Here is a 17,968-nt window from a genome sequence, read left to right on the forward strand (position 1 = left end):
CAGTCACTGCACTCACCAGCAAGTGCGCATCTCCAGCTGAGAAGTGCAGTGACATGGTAAGGACCATCTATGGTGGCCTCTCTCCAACTTGTGGGACCACAAGCCAGCTCCAACACTCTCCTCTCCAGCCTCTGATCCTCTTTACCTGTCCTGTGGGACCTGCTCAGGGTGAAGGAACTTTTCCTCTTTCACAGATTTCTCCCAAGGGTGCAGGTGCAGCTCTGGTTCTTCTCCTATTCTTTCATTTTATCCTCCAGAGTTACATGAGAATATTTCTTGCAACTTTGGTTGTGTGAGATCTGCAAGGTTTCAGTAGATGTTCTGTGAGAATTGTTCTACATGTAGTCTTTTTTATGTATTTGTGAGGAGGAGGTGACCTACACATCACTCTATTTCACCATCTTAATGTCCTCTCTCATTTTTCATACTGAGTCTAGCCTATGGTTTGCCAATGTTGGATATCTTTTCAAAAAATAAGCTTTTAATTTGTTTTTTTTTCTATTGTCATTTTGGCTCAATTTATTTCTGTTCTAATCTTTATTTTTTCCTTCATTTTATTGCATATGTGCTTTCTTTGTTTTTCTTTTTCTAGTTACTTTAGATTTAAAATTAGAAAGTTTATTTGAGATTTTTCTTGTTTTTTTTCAAATAAGGCGATATTGATATTCACTTCTTTCTTAGTACAAATTTTGCTGTATCCCATAGATTTTGATATGCCACATTTTCATTTTCATTGCCTTCAGGTAATTTTTTTTATTTCTCAATTGATGCCTCCATTAATATGGTATTTGTTCAGTAGCATGTTGTTCTGTATACACATATTTGTGTTTTTTTAACTTATTTTTCTTGTTATTGATTTCTAGTTTCATTCCACTGTGATCACAGTATATGTTTGATATGATTTAAATCTTCTAAAAATTATTGAGAATTATTTTCTGTCCCAACATATGGTCTATCCTTGAGAAAGTTTCATGTGCATTTGAGAATAATGCTTATTCTGCTGTATTTGGATGGGATATTCTGTACAAATCTATCAACTCTATCTGGCCTAATATTTTATTTAAGCATACTGTTTTCTTGTTGGCTTTCTGTTGGAATAATCTTTCCATTAATGTGAGTAGTTGTTAAAACCCCTCCTAATATTGTATTGCTGCCGATTTCTCCCTTTAAGTGTGTTAATATCTGTCTCATACATTTTGGTTCTCCTATGTTAGGTGCACATTTATTAATTGCTTGCATGTCTTCTTGATGGATTGATCCCTTTATTATTATATCCTGTCTTTTTTGTCCCTTGTTAACACTCTTTTGGCTTGAAGTATATTTTGTCTGATGTGAGTATGGCTATACCTGCTTTATTTTGGCTTCCATTTCCTTCCAGTATCATCTTTCATCCCTTTACTTTAGCATATGTTTGTCTGTAGAGCTGAGATGTGTCTCCTGGAGGCAGCATATACTTGGGCCTTATTTATTAATCCATCCAAAAGACTGTGTCTTTTGCTCAATTCAATCCATTTACGTTTGGAGTAATTACTGATAGATGAGGACTTAGCATTGTCATTTTATCTTTTGTTTTCTAGTTGTACTATACCTCCATTTTTTATTCTCCATTGTTTCTCTGTCATTTTTTTCTTTAGTGGTTCTCTATGATATTTTTCTCAGTTTCTTTTTTATGCTTTATGTTTCTAATTTTATGATTCTTTTGGTAACCCTGAGTTTTGTTTAAAAAAACTCATGGATAAGATAATCCCATTTCTTCTGATAATATCTTATCTTCATTTATCTATATGGTTCCATTCTTTTCCTATTCCCTTCTTATGTTTTGTTGCCTCAAATTATCCCTATTTATGTTGTGAGATTTTTACTAATCTGAAAAAGGTATTGTTATTTTTCTCCATTTCTTTTCTCCCTTTAACCTTCATGCTAAAATAAAATATTTACAAACCTATTCTGATACAGTTACAATTTTCTGGTATGTATATATATATATCTGGTATATATATATATATAATTTACTTATCTTGCTCAAAGTTTTCTGTATTTTTGCCAATATAATTTTGGAAGAAGAGCTACTTTCAGCATCTATGAAAGGCAGGTTTAGTGTTGGAGAACTCCTGAAGCTTTTGTTTTTCTGGGAAAGTATTTCTCTTTCATATTTTGATGATAAGTTTGCTGGTCTGTATATTTTCTGTTGAGAAATGTGCTGATAGCCATTTTAGCATGAAGGTTAAAGAATTCTTTGTATGATATCTTTTTTTTTCATGGCTGCCTTTTTTTTAAACTTTTTTTATTGATTTATAATCATTTTACAATGTTCTGTCAAATTCCGGTGTAGAGCACAATTATTCAGTTATACATAAACATATATATTAATTGTCATATTTTTTCTCTGTGAGCTACCATAAGATCTTGTGTATATTTCCCTGTACAATACAGTATTATCTTGTTTATCTATTCTCCAATTTTAAAATCCCATCTATTCCTTTCTACCCTCCCACCCCTTGTCAACCACAAGTCTGTATTCAATGTTCAAGAATTGGTTTGTTTTGTACTTATGCTTTGTTTGTTTGTTTTGTTTGTTTTACTTAAATTCTACATATGAACGATCTCATATGGTATATTTCTTTCTCTTTCTGGCTTACTACACTTAGAATGACATTCTCCAAGAGAATCCATGTTGCTGCACACGGCATTATGTTGCCATTTTTTATGGCTGAGTAGTATTCCATTGTAAAATTATACCACCACTTTTTATCCAGTCATCTCTTGATGGATGTTTAGGCTGTTTCCATGTCTTGGGTATTGTAAATACTGATGCTATGAACATTGGGGTGCAGGTGTCATTCTGAAGCAGGGTTTCTTTTGCAAATATGCCCAGGAGCAGTATTCCTGGGTCATACGTTAAGTCTATTCTTAGCCTTTGAGGAATCTCCACACTGTTTTCCACAGTGGCTGCACCAAACTGCATACCCATCAGCAGTGTAGGAGGGTTCTCCTTTCTCCACAGCCTCTCCAGCATTTGTCATTTGTGGATTTCTGAATGATGGCCATTCTGACTTGTGTGAGGAGATACCTCATTGTAGTTTTGATTTGCATTTCTCTGATAATTAGTGATATTGAGCATTTTTTCATGTGCCTTTTGACATTTGTATGTCTTCCTTGGAGAATTGCATATTTAGGTCTTCTGCCATTTTTGGATTGGGTTATTTTTCTCTTATTGAGTCGTATGAGCTGCTTATATATTCTGGAGATCAAGCCTTTGTCGGTTTCACTTGCAAACATTTTCTCCCATTCCGTAGGTTTTCTTCTTGTTTTATTTCTGGTTTCCTTTGCTCTGCAGAAGCTTGTAAGTTTCATTAGGTCCCATTTGTTTATTCTTGCTTGTACTTCTATTGCTTGAGTAGACTGTTCTAGGAGAACATTTTTGAGATATATGTTAGATAATATTTTGCCTATATTTTCCTCTAGGAGGTTTATTGTATCTTGTCTTATGTTTAAGTTTTTGATTCATTTTCAGTTTACTTTTGGGTATGGTGTAATGGACTGTTCTAGCTTCATTGTTTTACATGCTGCTGTTCAGTTTTCCCAACACCATTTGTTGAGGAGACTGTCTTTACTCCATTGTATATTCTTGCCCCCTTTGTTGAAGATGAGTTGACCAAAAGTTTGTGGGTTCATTTCTGGGCTCTCTATTCTGTTCCATTGGTCTATATGTATTTTTTTTGTACCAATACCATGCTGTCTTGATGACTGTAGCTCTATAGTGTTTTCTGAATTCTGGGAAAGTTATTCCTTCAGCTCATTCTTTCTCTTCAGTAATGCTTTGGCAATTCTAGGTCTTTGATGGTTCCACATAAATTTTGTTATGATTTGTTCTATTTCTTTGAAATATGTCCTGGGTAATTAGATAGAGATTGCATTAAATCTGTAGATTGCCTTGGGCAGTGTGACCATTTTAAGAATATTGATTCTTCCAATCCAAGAGCATGGAATATCTTTCCATTTTTTAAAGTCTTCTTTAATTTCCTTCATCAATGGTTTATAGTTTTCTGTGTATAATTCTTTCACTTCCTTGGTTAGATTTATTCCTCGGTATTTTATTACTTTGGGTGCTATTTTAAAGGGGATTGTTTCTTTACTTTCTTTTTCTGTTGATTCACCATTATTGTAAAGAAATGCAACTGATTTTTGAACATTGATCTTGTAACTTGCTACCTTGCTGAATTCTTTGATCAGCTCTAGTAGTTTTTGTGTGGACCTTTTAGGGTTTTCAATATATAGCAACATGTCATTGGCATTTAGTGACACTTTTACCTCTTCTTTTCCAATTTGGATCCCTTTTATTTCTCTCTCTTGTCTGATTGCTGTGGCTAGGACTTCCAAGACTATGTTGAATAAGAGTGGTGATAGTAGGCATCCTTGTCTTGTCCCAGATTTTAGTGGGAAACTTTTGAGGTTTTCACCATTGAGTAGTATGCTGGCTGTAGGTTTGTCATGTATAGTTTTTATGATGTTGAGAGGTATTTCACCAAATTTGGTATAGAGGTGAGTTTTTGTCATTAATAGGTGTTGAATTCTATCAAATGTTTCTCTGCTTCTATAGAGATGATCATGTGGTTTTTGTCATTACTCTTGTTGATGTGATGTATTACTTTGGTTGATTTGAGTATGTTGAACCACACTTGTGTCCCTGGGATGAACCCCACCTGGTCATGATGTATAATCTTTTTTATGTGTTGTTGGATTCTATTTGCTTGTATTTTGGTAAGGATTTTGGCATTTATGTTCATCAATGGTATTGTCGGATGATTCTATTTTTTGGTAGTGTCTTTGTCTGGTTTTGGTGTCAGGGTGATGCTGGCCTCATAGAATGAGTTTAGGAGTATTCCCAACTTTCAATCTTCTGGAAAAGTTTGAGAAGGACTGGCATGAATTCTTCTTTGTATGTTTTGTAGAATTCCCCAGTGTAGCCGTCCAGTCTTGGACCTTTATTTGTAGGGAGGATTTTTATTGCTATTTCGGTTTCATTTCTAGTGATTGGGTTGTTCAAGTGGTCAGTTTCTTCTTGATTCAGTCTTGGTGGACTGTATGTTTCCAGAAACTTGTCCATCTCCTCTAGGTTATCCATATAGTTTCATATAGTTTATCATAATATTTTTGTATGAGATTCTTTATTTCTATTTTATTTGTTGTAATTTCTCCATTTTCATTTGTTATTTTGCTTATTTGTTCTGTCTCTTTTTACTTTTTTGTGAGTTTTCCAGAGGTTTGTTGATTTTATTTACTTGTTCAAAAGACCAACTTTTGGTTTGATTGAATTTTTCTATGTTTTTTTAAAGCCTCATTTTATTTATTTCCTCCCTGATCTTTAAAATTTCCTTCTTTCTGCTGCCTTTTGAGGATTTTTACTCTTCTTCTTCTAGTTCTTTTAGTTTTTGGAGTAGATTGTTTAGTTGAGATTGCTCTTCTTTTCTGAGGAAGGCCTGTATCGCTATAAACTTCCCTCTTAGCACTGCCTTTGCTGTGTCCCATAAATTTTGTGTGGTTGTGCTTTCATTTTCACTTGTCTCAAGGTAGCTTTTTCATTTCAGCTTTGATTTCCTCATTTTCCCATTGACTTTTTAATAGCATATTGCTTAATCTCCATGCTTTCCTTTTGTTCTCCTTTGTTTCTATGTAGTTGATTTGTAGTTTCATGGAATTGTGGTCAGTAAAGATGCTTAAGATAATTTCTATCTTCTTAAAATGTTGAGGTTTCTTTTGTGCCCAAGTACATGATCAATCCTAGAAAATGTTCCATGTGCAGATGAAAAAAACGTATATCCTATTTTTGGGGGGGTGTAATGCTCTGAAAATATCCACCAAATCTTATGTTTCTATTGCATTATTTAGTTTCTCTGTTGCCTTATTTATTTTCTGCCTGGAAGATCTGTCTAGTGATTTTAATGTGGTGTTAAAATCTCCAACTATGGATTGTATTCCCATCAATATCCCCCTTTATCTCTGTTAGTAATTGCTTTATGTGTTTAGGTGCTCCTCTATTCGGTGCGTATATTTTAATAAGTGTAATATCCTCATCTTTTATCACTCCTTTAATCATCATAAAATGTACTTTTTTATCTTTCTTTATGGCCTTTGTTTTAAAGTCTAATTTGTCTGAAATCAGTACCGCAACACCTCCTTTTATGGCTTTTCCATTTGATGGAATATCCTTTTATATCCTTTCACTCTCAATCTATATGTGTCTTTCTCCCTAAAGTGGGTCTCTTGTAGGCAGCATATTCAAGGTTCTTGCTTTATTATCCAGTCTGCCACTCTATGTCTTTTAACTAGAGCATTTAGTCCATTAACATTTACAGTAATTAATGATAGATGTGTGTTTATTGCCATTTTGAACTTATTTTTGCAGATGATTATGTATTACTTCTTTGTTCCTATCTTCTTCCTTTTTTTGGTTGGAAATTTTCTTTATAATATCATGGATTTTGTTTAGTTTTTATGACTTCCTTGTAAACTTTTGAATTGTGGTTACCCTTTTCTTTAAGTCTATTAGCCTATTACTATATCTTGAACCCATCCTACTGAAAATCCAACATTTAAAAAAGAAAGAAAAAAATACTTTATATTTTCTTGCTTCCCTCTCCAACTCTTAGTTATTTAGATGTCTTCTTTACAATTTCGTGTTTATTTTATTTGTAATTCATGAGTCATCACCTTTCTTGTTGTGAGTTTCTCATTTCTGTAGCATCCTACTGCTTTTTGATTTAGAGTAGAACTTTCAATATTTCTTTTAGCACGGGTATAGTGTTGCTAAACTCTTAGATTTTGCTTCTCTATGAAATTCTTTATCTCTCCTTCTATCTTAAAGGATAGCCTTGCTGGATAAAGTATCCTAAGCTGCATCTTTTTTTTCATTCAGGACTTTGAATTTCTCTTGCCACTCCCTTCTGGCCTGTAGTGTTTCTGTAGAGAAATCAGCTGAGAGCATTATGGGTGTTCCCTTGTAACTCACTCTTTGCTTTTTTCTTGCTGCCCTTAGGATCATTTCTTTATCCTTGACTCTGTCCGTCTTAATTATGTTATGTTTTGGTGTGGTTCTGTTTGAGTTCTTCCTGTTTGGGACCTTTTGAACTTCCTGTTCTTGGATATATGACTCCTTCTTTAGGTTTGGGAAGTTTTCAATCATGATTTCTTCAAAAACCTTTTCAATCCCCTTTGATCTTTCTTCCCCTTCTGGGACCCCTATTATGTGAAGATTGGCATGCTTTATATTATCCCATAAGTCCCTTATGTTGCTTTCATTTTTTTTATCTGTTTATCATGCATTTGTTCTGATTGGGTGCTTTCTGTTGTCCTGCCTTCTAGGTCACTAATTCATTCCTCTGCATTATCTAGTCTGCTTTGCACAGCCTTTAGATCAGTTCTTATCTCAGCCAATGACTTTGCCAATTCTTCTTGTCTCTTCTTTATAGCTTTGATTTCATTTTTGACATATTTTATATCTCTTTTAGTTTCTTCAGTACTTTGATCACTCCTCACTCCTTTTTTGAAATCTTGATCTAGTAGGCTCTCGATGTCTATTTCATTGATCTTTCTTTCAGGGTTTTCTCTTGTTCTTTTAGTTGGGAATGCTTTCTCTGCTTTTTCATCTTTCCCATATCTCTATGGCACTGTGGCTTATGGAGTTTCAGTTATCTATTTTGCTCCTTAAAGGAGTTTATTTATTTATCTATCTAATGCCTATGTAGGAATAAAACAGATTTTGACACCTTTGGCTTTTGAAGAGGACAATGTTCTGTTGGGGCTCCACAGGTTCTCTGCTTGGCTGACTGGGTCCGTGGATGTGAGTCTTGGTGTATCTGTGGGAAAGGGTGAGCTACGTGTATCCTACTACTCCACCATCTTGGCCTCATCCTCCACGGCTGCCTTTAAAATTCTTTATTTGTCATTGACTTTTGACATTTTTAATGTAATGTGAAGTGGAGACAGTCTTTTTCATTGAGGTAATTAGGTGTTCCCTTAGCTACATGTACCTGTATGCTCAATTCCTTCCACAGGTTTGGGAAATCCTCAGCTATAACATTTTTAAATAACTTCTCTGCTCCCTTCTCTCTCTTCCTCCTGGGATACACATTACCTGAATTTTACCCCTCCTAAAAGAGTCAAATAGATAATGTAGAAATTCCTCATTTTTATATCTTATTTCTCTTTCCTATCCAACTTGTATCATTTCTAGATTTCACTCTTTGAGTTCATTAATCACTCTCATTAGTCTTTCCTATTTCCAAAACTTTCTAATCATTCTTCATTTTGTTTATTGAGTTCTTTATCTCCAGAACTATTGTTTGCTTCTTTTTAGAGTTTTAGTGCCTTTGGTAAAATATTCTCACTGTTCACTCATCATTCCTACGTTCATTAACCTGCCTTTGTGTGAGTTACCTTGTAGTTCATGACAGCTATTTAAAATTCTCTATGAGTTAGATTTTAAGTTTGCTTTCTGAATAACTGTTAGTCTTTTTGTAATATAATATCATTTTATTTCTCAATAAATTGTTTGCTCATGATACTTGATGAGTTGTTTTTCTGCCAGCACATTTGAAGTAAAATCACTCGTTAGAAATTGAAGTCATTTCTTTTGTTTTCCTGTAGGTAGCACTATACACAAGTTTTTGTTTCTCTTACTTGAGCTTCTGTAGTTATATTTGAGAGATGGCACTCTGCAGCCATCAACACCACTGTAAGTGGTGTAGATCTATCCCTTTGTTGTTACGTGTTTTGTCTTGAATCATTGCTGACTTGCTTCTGTCAGAGCTGTTGTCATCACTGGGACAGTGGGTTCTTCCATTGGATCTTTAATTTTCTAAGTAACAAGGTCTGCTGCTGTGAGGGAAAGAGATAGTGGGAAAGAGATGGTGGGGAAGAGCTGGGGTGTCCCAGGCACCTCTAATGTGCCCAATGTTTTAAAGTTTGCTGGCTCTGCCACTATGGATATTGGTTGGGTACTGAGCTTATTGGTGCCTCAGTGGATGGATGGAGAGAACCTCTGTCACTGTTACCCAGTTATCTGTGACCACAGGCATCACTGCAGTGAAGAAGACCGTAATGTGTGCTACCTTTCCTGATACTACTGTGTTCACTGAACCTGCCAGCTCATCTGCCACAGTCAGAAAGCCAGGATTTCAGACACTGACTCCACTATTCCCTCAGTTTCACCTCATCTGTGTGTTCCAGTCTATCCACTTTTAGATGTATACATGAATGGAATTCTCCAACAACCTTGTCCATTGAGCAGAAGTACCTTTGTTGAGTTGTGGATATTTTATCAAGGTTGTACATTGAAGGGGATAGGGAAAGGAAGCTTTTCACTTGGGTAGCCATATGGCTGATGTCCAGAAATTTAAAAAATAATAATAATATAATGCAAGTCTAGATTTGAAAAGCAGAAATGAAATTTTAAAATTCAGTAGAGGGGCTTAAGAGGAAATTAGAATTGGCAGAAGAACTTGTGAAGTTGAAGAGAGATTGATAGAGATTATGCAGTAAAAAGACAGAGGGAAAAAATACTGAAAGAAAAATGAACAGGAATTGAGAGAAATGTAGAATACAGTTAAGTACACCAATATATGCATAATAAGTATACTGAGGAGGCAAAGGAGCACTGAAGAGGAGACAGAAAAGAGTAGAAAAACTATTCAAAAAAATAATGACTGAAAACTTCACAAACTTGTTTGAGAAGACTAATGTACATATTCAGGACTATGAAGACTATGAACAAACTCTAAGTATGATTAACACAAAGAGATTCACAGCCACGTATTAGTAAAAATGTTGAAATCCAAAGACAAATAGAAAATCTTATAAGCAGTAAAAGAACAATGACTCATTACTTTCAAGGGAATACCTGTAATATTAAAACACTACCAGAAGGCTGTATGATGCCATATACAAGTGATTCTTTTTCTTCCTAACAAGAATTCTGTATCTGGCAAAGTTATCTTTAAAAAATGTATGCAAAATAAAGAATTTCTCTGATAAAGAAAAACGGAGAGAATTTGTTGGTTGCAAACTTGCCTTAATAGGAATAGGAAAGAACCTTCAGGCTGAAAGTGATCCTACACAGTAATGAGAACACACAGACACAAACACACACACACACAGACCCACACACACACGTTGGGAAAAGTAACTTTTTAGTTACAGAAGATAATATAAATGGATGTTTCTTATTCAGCTGTTTTAAAAACAACTGAATAAAATAATATGTATATAATAAGTTGTTCACCCAAAAAAATGAAATATATTTTCCAATAACAGCACAAAGGGAGTGGTTAGAAGTAAAGCTGTACTGGTATAAGAAAACAGTAGATGGTAATTTAAATCCACAGGAACAAATTAAGAGAACCAGAAATTATATTGAAGGAATCATATATCAAAAGCTCTAAAAATAGAATTGCTTTCCTTTCTTCTCTTAACTTTATTAAATTTTTAAAAACTCTATTAATCATAAAAATAACAATTTGTGTATATATATTTATATATATACATATAGATATATATAATCACAAAAAGAGAGAAAATAGGGCTATATAGAAGTTGCATTTATATATAGCATTGAAATTAAGTTGTTATAAATCTGAAGCTGCTTCTAAAAAAGAAAGTTTTATATTGTAATCTATAAATCTAATACTGAGGAAATAATTTCTTTTAATTAGGTAATAAAAGTATTAAAAATCTAAAATGCTACTTCAGAAAATATACAATTAATTAAAATAATGTATAAAAGGAAGAACAGAGAAAGGAAAATTATATACTACATTAATGATGTCAATAAATATAAAGATAACAACTTAATCATGACAAAATTAGTAATCCAACAGGAAGACATAACAATTATAAACACAATGCACTTTTAAGAAAATTGCAAAACACTTGTAGAAAAACATGAACGAAATGAAGGAAAACAGATAATTTAACAGTAATAATTGAAGACGTTAATAGTTTTTTTTAAATTAAGGGTAGAACAAGTAGGTGGAAAATCAATAAGTAATATATTTTAAGCACACACCTTAGCTAATTAGATCTAATAGATATCTATAGAGGACAACAACAACTACAACAAAAACAAAACAGCAGAATATACATTCCTCTCAATTGCACATGAATCATTCTCAAGATTGTTTATACAGTAGGCCACAACATCAGCCCAGATAAACTTAAAAGGATTGAGTTAATAGAAAGTACATTTCTGACTTCAATGGAATGAAATTAGAAACCATTAATGGAAAGAAAATTGGGAATCACACAACCCTAAACAAAACTATGCCAAAGATGAAACAAAAAGGAATTTTAGAAGGTATTTTGAAATGGATGAAAGTGAAGACACACATAAATATATTTATGGCATGCAGCTTAAGTACTTTATAGAGGAAAATATGTAGCTGTAAGTAAATGTTAGTTTAAAAGATTTCAAACTAATAACCTAACTTTGTACCTTAAGATGTTGAAAAAATGAGCAAACTAAACATAAAACAGGCAGAAAGAAGGAAATTTTAAAGATTCCAACAGAGATAAAATAAGAAATAGAAAAACAATAGGATAAATCAATGAAATTAAAAACTGATACTTCAAAAAGATCAGTAACATTGACAAACCCATAGCTAGATTTATCAAAAAAAATAAAGAAATAAAATTGAAATTACTTGAATCAGAAATTAAAGAGAAGGCATCACTACAGATCTTATAGAAATAAAAGAGAATATAAAGGGATATTAACAAGCACCGTTTAGAAATAAATTAGATAACAAATTAAATAGATACCAAGAATGTCTGAAAATACCAAAACTTAAGAGGAAATAGAAAATAAGGATAAATCCACAATTAAAGAGGAGAAATTAGTAGTGAAATCCTATGCAGAAAGAATGACTCAGTCCATAAAGTTTCACTGGTAAATTTTACAAAGTTTTTAGAGAAACTACTATGAAATTTTTTGTAAACTCTTCCAAGAAATAGATGAGGGAACATTCTCTGAGTTCATCATTACACTGATACACCATGCAAAGAGACTACAAGAAAAGATAGCACAGCTCTTTAACTCTCATGAATATGAATATAAAAATCCACAACAAAATACTGGCACATCAAATCTAGCAACAAATAAAAAAATCTTTCTTCTTTCATACTATATGCATTAAATGCTACAAATTTCTGTCTGCTTTGGTGCATTCCACAAATTTTATGTTGTGTTGTCATTTGCACTTAGTTAAAAATATTGTTAAAATTTTCCTGAGATTACTTCTTTGACCTCATGTGTTATTTAAAACATCTTGTTTCATTTCCATATATTTTGGTACATCCTAGTTATCTTTCTGTAAGTAATTTTTAGCTTAGTTCCTTTGTGGTCTGAGAGGAGACAATGTATGATTTTCATTCTTTTAAATTTATTAAGGTTAATTTTATAACCCAGAATGTCATCTATCTTTGTGAGTTTAAAATAATGTGTGCTCTGCTGATGTTGGATAAAATAATCTACAGATGTTCATGTTAGTCAGTTGATTGATTACATTGTTTACTTCCAATTATGTCCTTACTTAAAATCTGCTTGCTGGATCTCTCCATTCCTTTAAGTTGTGTTGAAGTCTCCAACTGTAATAGTGGATTCATATTTTTGTCCTTAAAGTTATACCAGTTTTGTCTCATGTATTTTTGACACTGTGTTGTTAGGTGCAAACATACACATTAAGGATTATTGTGTCTTCTTGGAGAATTAACATCTTAAGCATTATGTAGAGCCCCTATTTATGCCTAATAAATTTGCTTGCTCTGAGTGCTCCATTGTCTGAAATTAAAATAATTACTCTTGTTTTCCTTTGATTTGTATTAGAATTTAATCCAGACATTTACTTTTAGACTATATTTTTTTTTATATTTCAACTGGGTTTCTTACAGACAACATATACCTGAGTCTTCTTTTTTGATCTATTCTTTTAATCTCTGTGTTTTATTGGTGTTTTGGCCATTGCTATTAAAAATGATTCTTATTAATATAATTAGATTAATACCTGCCATATTCGTTACTCTTTTCTATCTGTTTCCATACATTGTCTTTTAATGTTTGACCTCCACTCTTTTCTGTTTTTTGTAGTTTTAATTAAGCATTTTATATTATTTGATTTTCTCCCCCCTCTTTTATTTTAGCATATAACCTATACTCCTTTTTAAATTTTGAATGGTTGCCCTAGACATTGCTATATACATTTGAAACTAACACTGTGACATATTTTGAGCAGTGTAAGCACTTTATAATAAAAAAAAATCCTAATTTCCCCTCCCATCTCTTTTATCATTTATCTTATTCATTTCACATAAACATCATACTGGAAGAAGTATCACAAAAGACAATCTGATAAAGAATTGTTGTCCAAAATATACAAAGAAAACATAAAATTCATCAAAAAGAAAACAAAGAACCTCATTTAATAATGAGTCAAAGACTTTAACAGACACCTCACCAAAGGATGATATACAGAAGATAAATAAGCCTATAAAAAATCTCCAAATCATTTGTCATTAGGGAAATGCAAATTAAAACATTTAAATAGTGCTGCTATGAATATTGCGATGTATGTATATTTTCAAATTAGAGTTTCCATGTTTTCCAGATATATACCCAGGATTCCTGGATCATATAGTAGCTCTATTTTAATTTTTTAATGAACCTCCATACTGTTTTCCATAATGGCTGCACCAATTTACATTCCCACAAAAAGTGAAGATGGGTTCCCTTTTGTCCACACTCTCTTCAGCATGTATTATTTGTAGAATTTTTTTTGTTCCATTCCCTTTCTATTTTGTATCTATTTATTTGTTTTACTGAAGCATAGTGGGTTTACAATGTTGTGGTAACTTCCTGTGTACAGCATAGTGATTCACTGATACATATACATATATATTCTTTTCCATATTTTTTATTATATGCTATTACAAGAAATTGACTATATTTCCCTGTGCTATACAGTAGGGCCTTGTTGTTTATCTATTTTACATATAATATTTAATATTTGCAAATCCTGAACTCCCAATTTTTCCCTCCACCCCTCCTTTCCCTCCTAGTTATCTTAAGTTTGCTTCCTATGTCTGTGCATCTGTTTCTGTTTTGTAAATAAGTACAATTGTTTCTTTTTTAGATTCCACATATAAGTGATATTATATGGTATTTTCCTTTGATGAATGTAGATGTAAATATTCTCAACAAAATATCAGCAAACCAAATCAAAATCACATTAAAAAGATTATACAGTATTATTAAGCTGGATTCATCCCAGGACAAAAGGATGGTTCAACATATGAAAATCAATCAATGTGATATATCACATCAACAAAAGAAAGGACAAAAATCACATGATCATCTCAGTAGATTCAGATAAGGCATTTGATAAAATTCAACATCCATTTATGATAAAAAACCCTTACCAAAGTGGGTATAGAGGGAAAATATTTCAACATAATTAAAGCTATTTATGACAAACCCACTGCCAACACAATACTCAACAGTGAAAATTTGAAAGCCTTCCACTTAAATAGGGAACAAGACAAGGATGCCTACTCTCACCACTCTATTCAACATAGTATTGGATGTCCTGGCCATAGCAGTCAGACAAGAAAGAGAAATGAAAAGGGTCCACATTGGAAGAGAAATGGTAAAATTGTCATATTCATTTGACATGTTACTATATATAGAAAACCCTAAAGACTCCACACAAAAACTACTAGAGCAGACAAATGAATTCAGCAGAGTAGCAAGATATGTGATTACCATACAGAAATCTGTTTCATTTCTTTACACTAAAAATGAAATAGCAGAAAAAATTTTAAAATCTCTTTTAAAATTGCATCAAAAAAATACTTAGGAATAAATCTGACCACGGAGGTGTAGATATTTTGAAAATAGCTATTTTGACAAGTGTGAGGTGATATGTCATTGACAGTATGTGGGGAGGAGTACATACAGTTTCTTTCCAGCTGGGAGCACTCCAGTCTGGCCTACCTCACATCACAGCTTCAATCCAGAACTGGGGTGGACAGGCCCTGGGAGAGTCCTACCAAGAAGTCAGCCCAGGTTCTAGGTGGCAAAAAAACCAACTCAATTCCTGAAGCCACAATGACCAAGCTCCCTGTGCCAAGCTAACAGGTCTAAGATGAACCAAACAAAGAAAGGGATGTGACCTTGTGTTGCTTCTGGACAGAAACAGGAAAGCCTGAATAGAATCACTGAGACCACATGAGCTTCAATTGTTTCACTGCTTGCTTCCTTGGACAAATAGAAAACACTTAAGGGCAATGAAGCCTTATTAAACCTGACCCTCAGGGTTTCTACTCCAACAACTGGGGAGCAAACCTCACCCTCAAAAGGCTGTGACAACCACAGAGTGAAAGAAACCCCACCAACATACAGTGAAGGCTCTGGTTACAACACCAACCACACACCCTATTGAGGAGATAATGGCCTGCACACTGGAGGATCCGGGAGGCATCCATACCAAAACAGTCTTTGCACCAAAAGAATTGGAATCACGCAGCCTACACAGGGATAATCCCACATAAAAACAGCCATTCAAGAATACAGTAGATAACTGTTTCTCCTAAATTCCTAGAGACAGTACAAGTGAAGTAAAATGAAAAAGCATAAGGATAACTCCCAATTAAGTAAAATAGAAACCGTGTGAAAGAAAAAACAATAAAATATACCTTTTCAGTCTATGAGATCTTGAGTTCAGAAAAAAGATAAAAAAGTGTTAATGGAAATAAGAAAGTTTCTCAATAGAAATGTAGATCATTGTAACAAAAAACTGGAAACTATAAAGAGGAGCCAATCAAAATTAGACAACTCAATTTCTGAGATTAAAAACCAAGCTAAAAGCAATAAATAGCAGACTGAATAATGCAGAACGCTGAATAACTGATGTGGAAATAGATTAACAGAAACCACTCAATATTAACAGCATTCAGAAAGATAGATGAAAATAATAATGAAAAAAACACACTAGATCTATGGCATAATATAAAGCATGCCAACCTATGCATAATAGTGTTTCCAGAACAAGAAGAAAGAGAAATGGCAATCAAAATGTATTTGAAGAAATTGTAGCTGAGAATCTTCCCAAACTTAAAGAAGAAAACAGATAATACAGTTACAGACAGCACAGAGGGTCCCAAAGAAGATGAACCCAAATAGCCCCACATGAAGACATATCATATGTAAAATGGCAAAAGTTAAAAGTAAATAGAAGATTCTAAAGGAAGCAAGAGAAAAACAAAGGGTCAGTTACAAAGGAACCTCCATAAGGCAATAAGCTGATGTTTCTATGAAAACTTTCTTGACCAGAAGAAAGTGGCATGATATAGTCAAAACTTTAAAAGGGAAAACGCTGCAACCTAGGATGCTATACAGAGCAAGTTTATCATTTAGTAAAGAAAGAGAGGTAAAAAATTTCTCAAACAAGCAAAAACTTAAAGAATACATCAATACTAAATCTAACCTAAAAGAAATTCTGAAAGGCCTTCTCTAAATGAAAAAGAAGTAAGAATGTTTAGGAAAGAGAAAAAAATAGGAAAGATTAATATGTAAAATGATTTAATATTATTTAAATAAGCAAGTACATAGATTAAAAATAAATAATTTTTGAAGGGACAATTATAACTCCAATTAGCAGCAAAAATAAATTTAAATATGTAAAACAGGACATCAAAATCACAAAATATAAAAAAGAGTAGTAAAAAAATGAATCATTTGGATTGTGTCTGTAATTATAGAACTATCAGTCTACAGCAAGGAGATATAGTTATGGATAAACATACTTGAAAACACACAAAGAGTTCCATAGAGGATCAACTACAAGAGGCCCACAACACACCACACCTATATAGACAAATAATTTACAAAAAAGGAGACAGGAATGTACAAATGGAAAAGGATAGCCTCGTCAATAAATGCAGTCAAGAAAACGGGACAGCAACATGCAGAAAATTCAAACTAAACTACTCTCTCATACCATGCACAAAAATAAATTCATAATGGGTTAGACACTTATATTTAAGAACCAGAGCCATAAAATTTCTAGAAGGAAACAGGTATTATGTCTTTTTAAATCATTTGTTGTAATATATATTTTTTAACAGAGATATAGTCAGTTTACAATGTTGTGACAATTTCTGGTTTACAGCACAATTCTTCAGTCATACATCAATATACATATATTCATTTTCTCATACTTTTCCACCATAAGCTACTGAAAGGTATGAATATATTGAGTATATTTCCCCAGTATAAACTTGTTTATCAATTTTACACATACCATTCAGTATCTGCAAATCTCAAAACCCCAGTTTATCCCTTCCCATGCCCCTCCCCTCTGGCAACCACAAGCCTGTATTCTATGTCTCTGAGTCTATTTCTGTTTTACATATAAGTTCATTTGTCTTTTTTTATATCCCAGTTATGAGTGATGTCATATGGCATTTTTCTTTCTCTTTGTGGCTTACTTCAGTTAGAATGACATTCTCCAGGGACATCCATGTTGCTGAAAATGGTGTTATTTTATCATTATTTGTACAGCTGAGTAGTATTCCATTGTATAAATATACCACTACTTCCTTATCTAGTCACCTGTCGATGGACACTTAGGTTGTTTCCACGTCTCAGCTATTGTAAAAAGTGCTGCTATGAACACTGGAGTGCAGGTGTCTTCTTGAATTAGGGTTCCCTCTGGATATATGCCCAGCAGTGAGACTGCTGGGTCATATTGTAAGTCTGTTTTTAGTCTTTTGAGGAATCTCCATAGTATTTTTCACAATAGCTGCACCAAACTTCATTCCCACCAACAATGCAGGAAGGTTCCCTTTCCTCCATACCCTCTACAGCATTTACCCTTTGTGGATTTTTGAATGATGGCCATTCTGACTGGTGTGAGGTGAT

Source organism: Vicugna pacos, chromosome X (genome assembly GCF_048564905.1).
Source record: "Vicugna pacos chromosome X, VicPac4, whole genome shotgun sequence".
NCBI classification, from domain to species: domain Eukaryota; kingdom Metazoa; phylum Chordata; class Mammalia; order Artiodactyla; family Camelidae; genus Vicugna; species Vicugna pacos.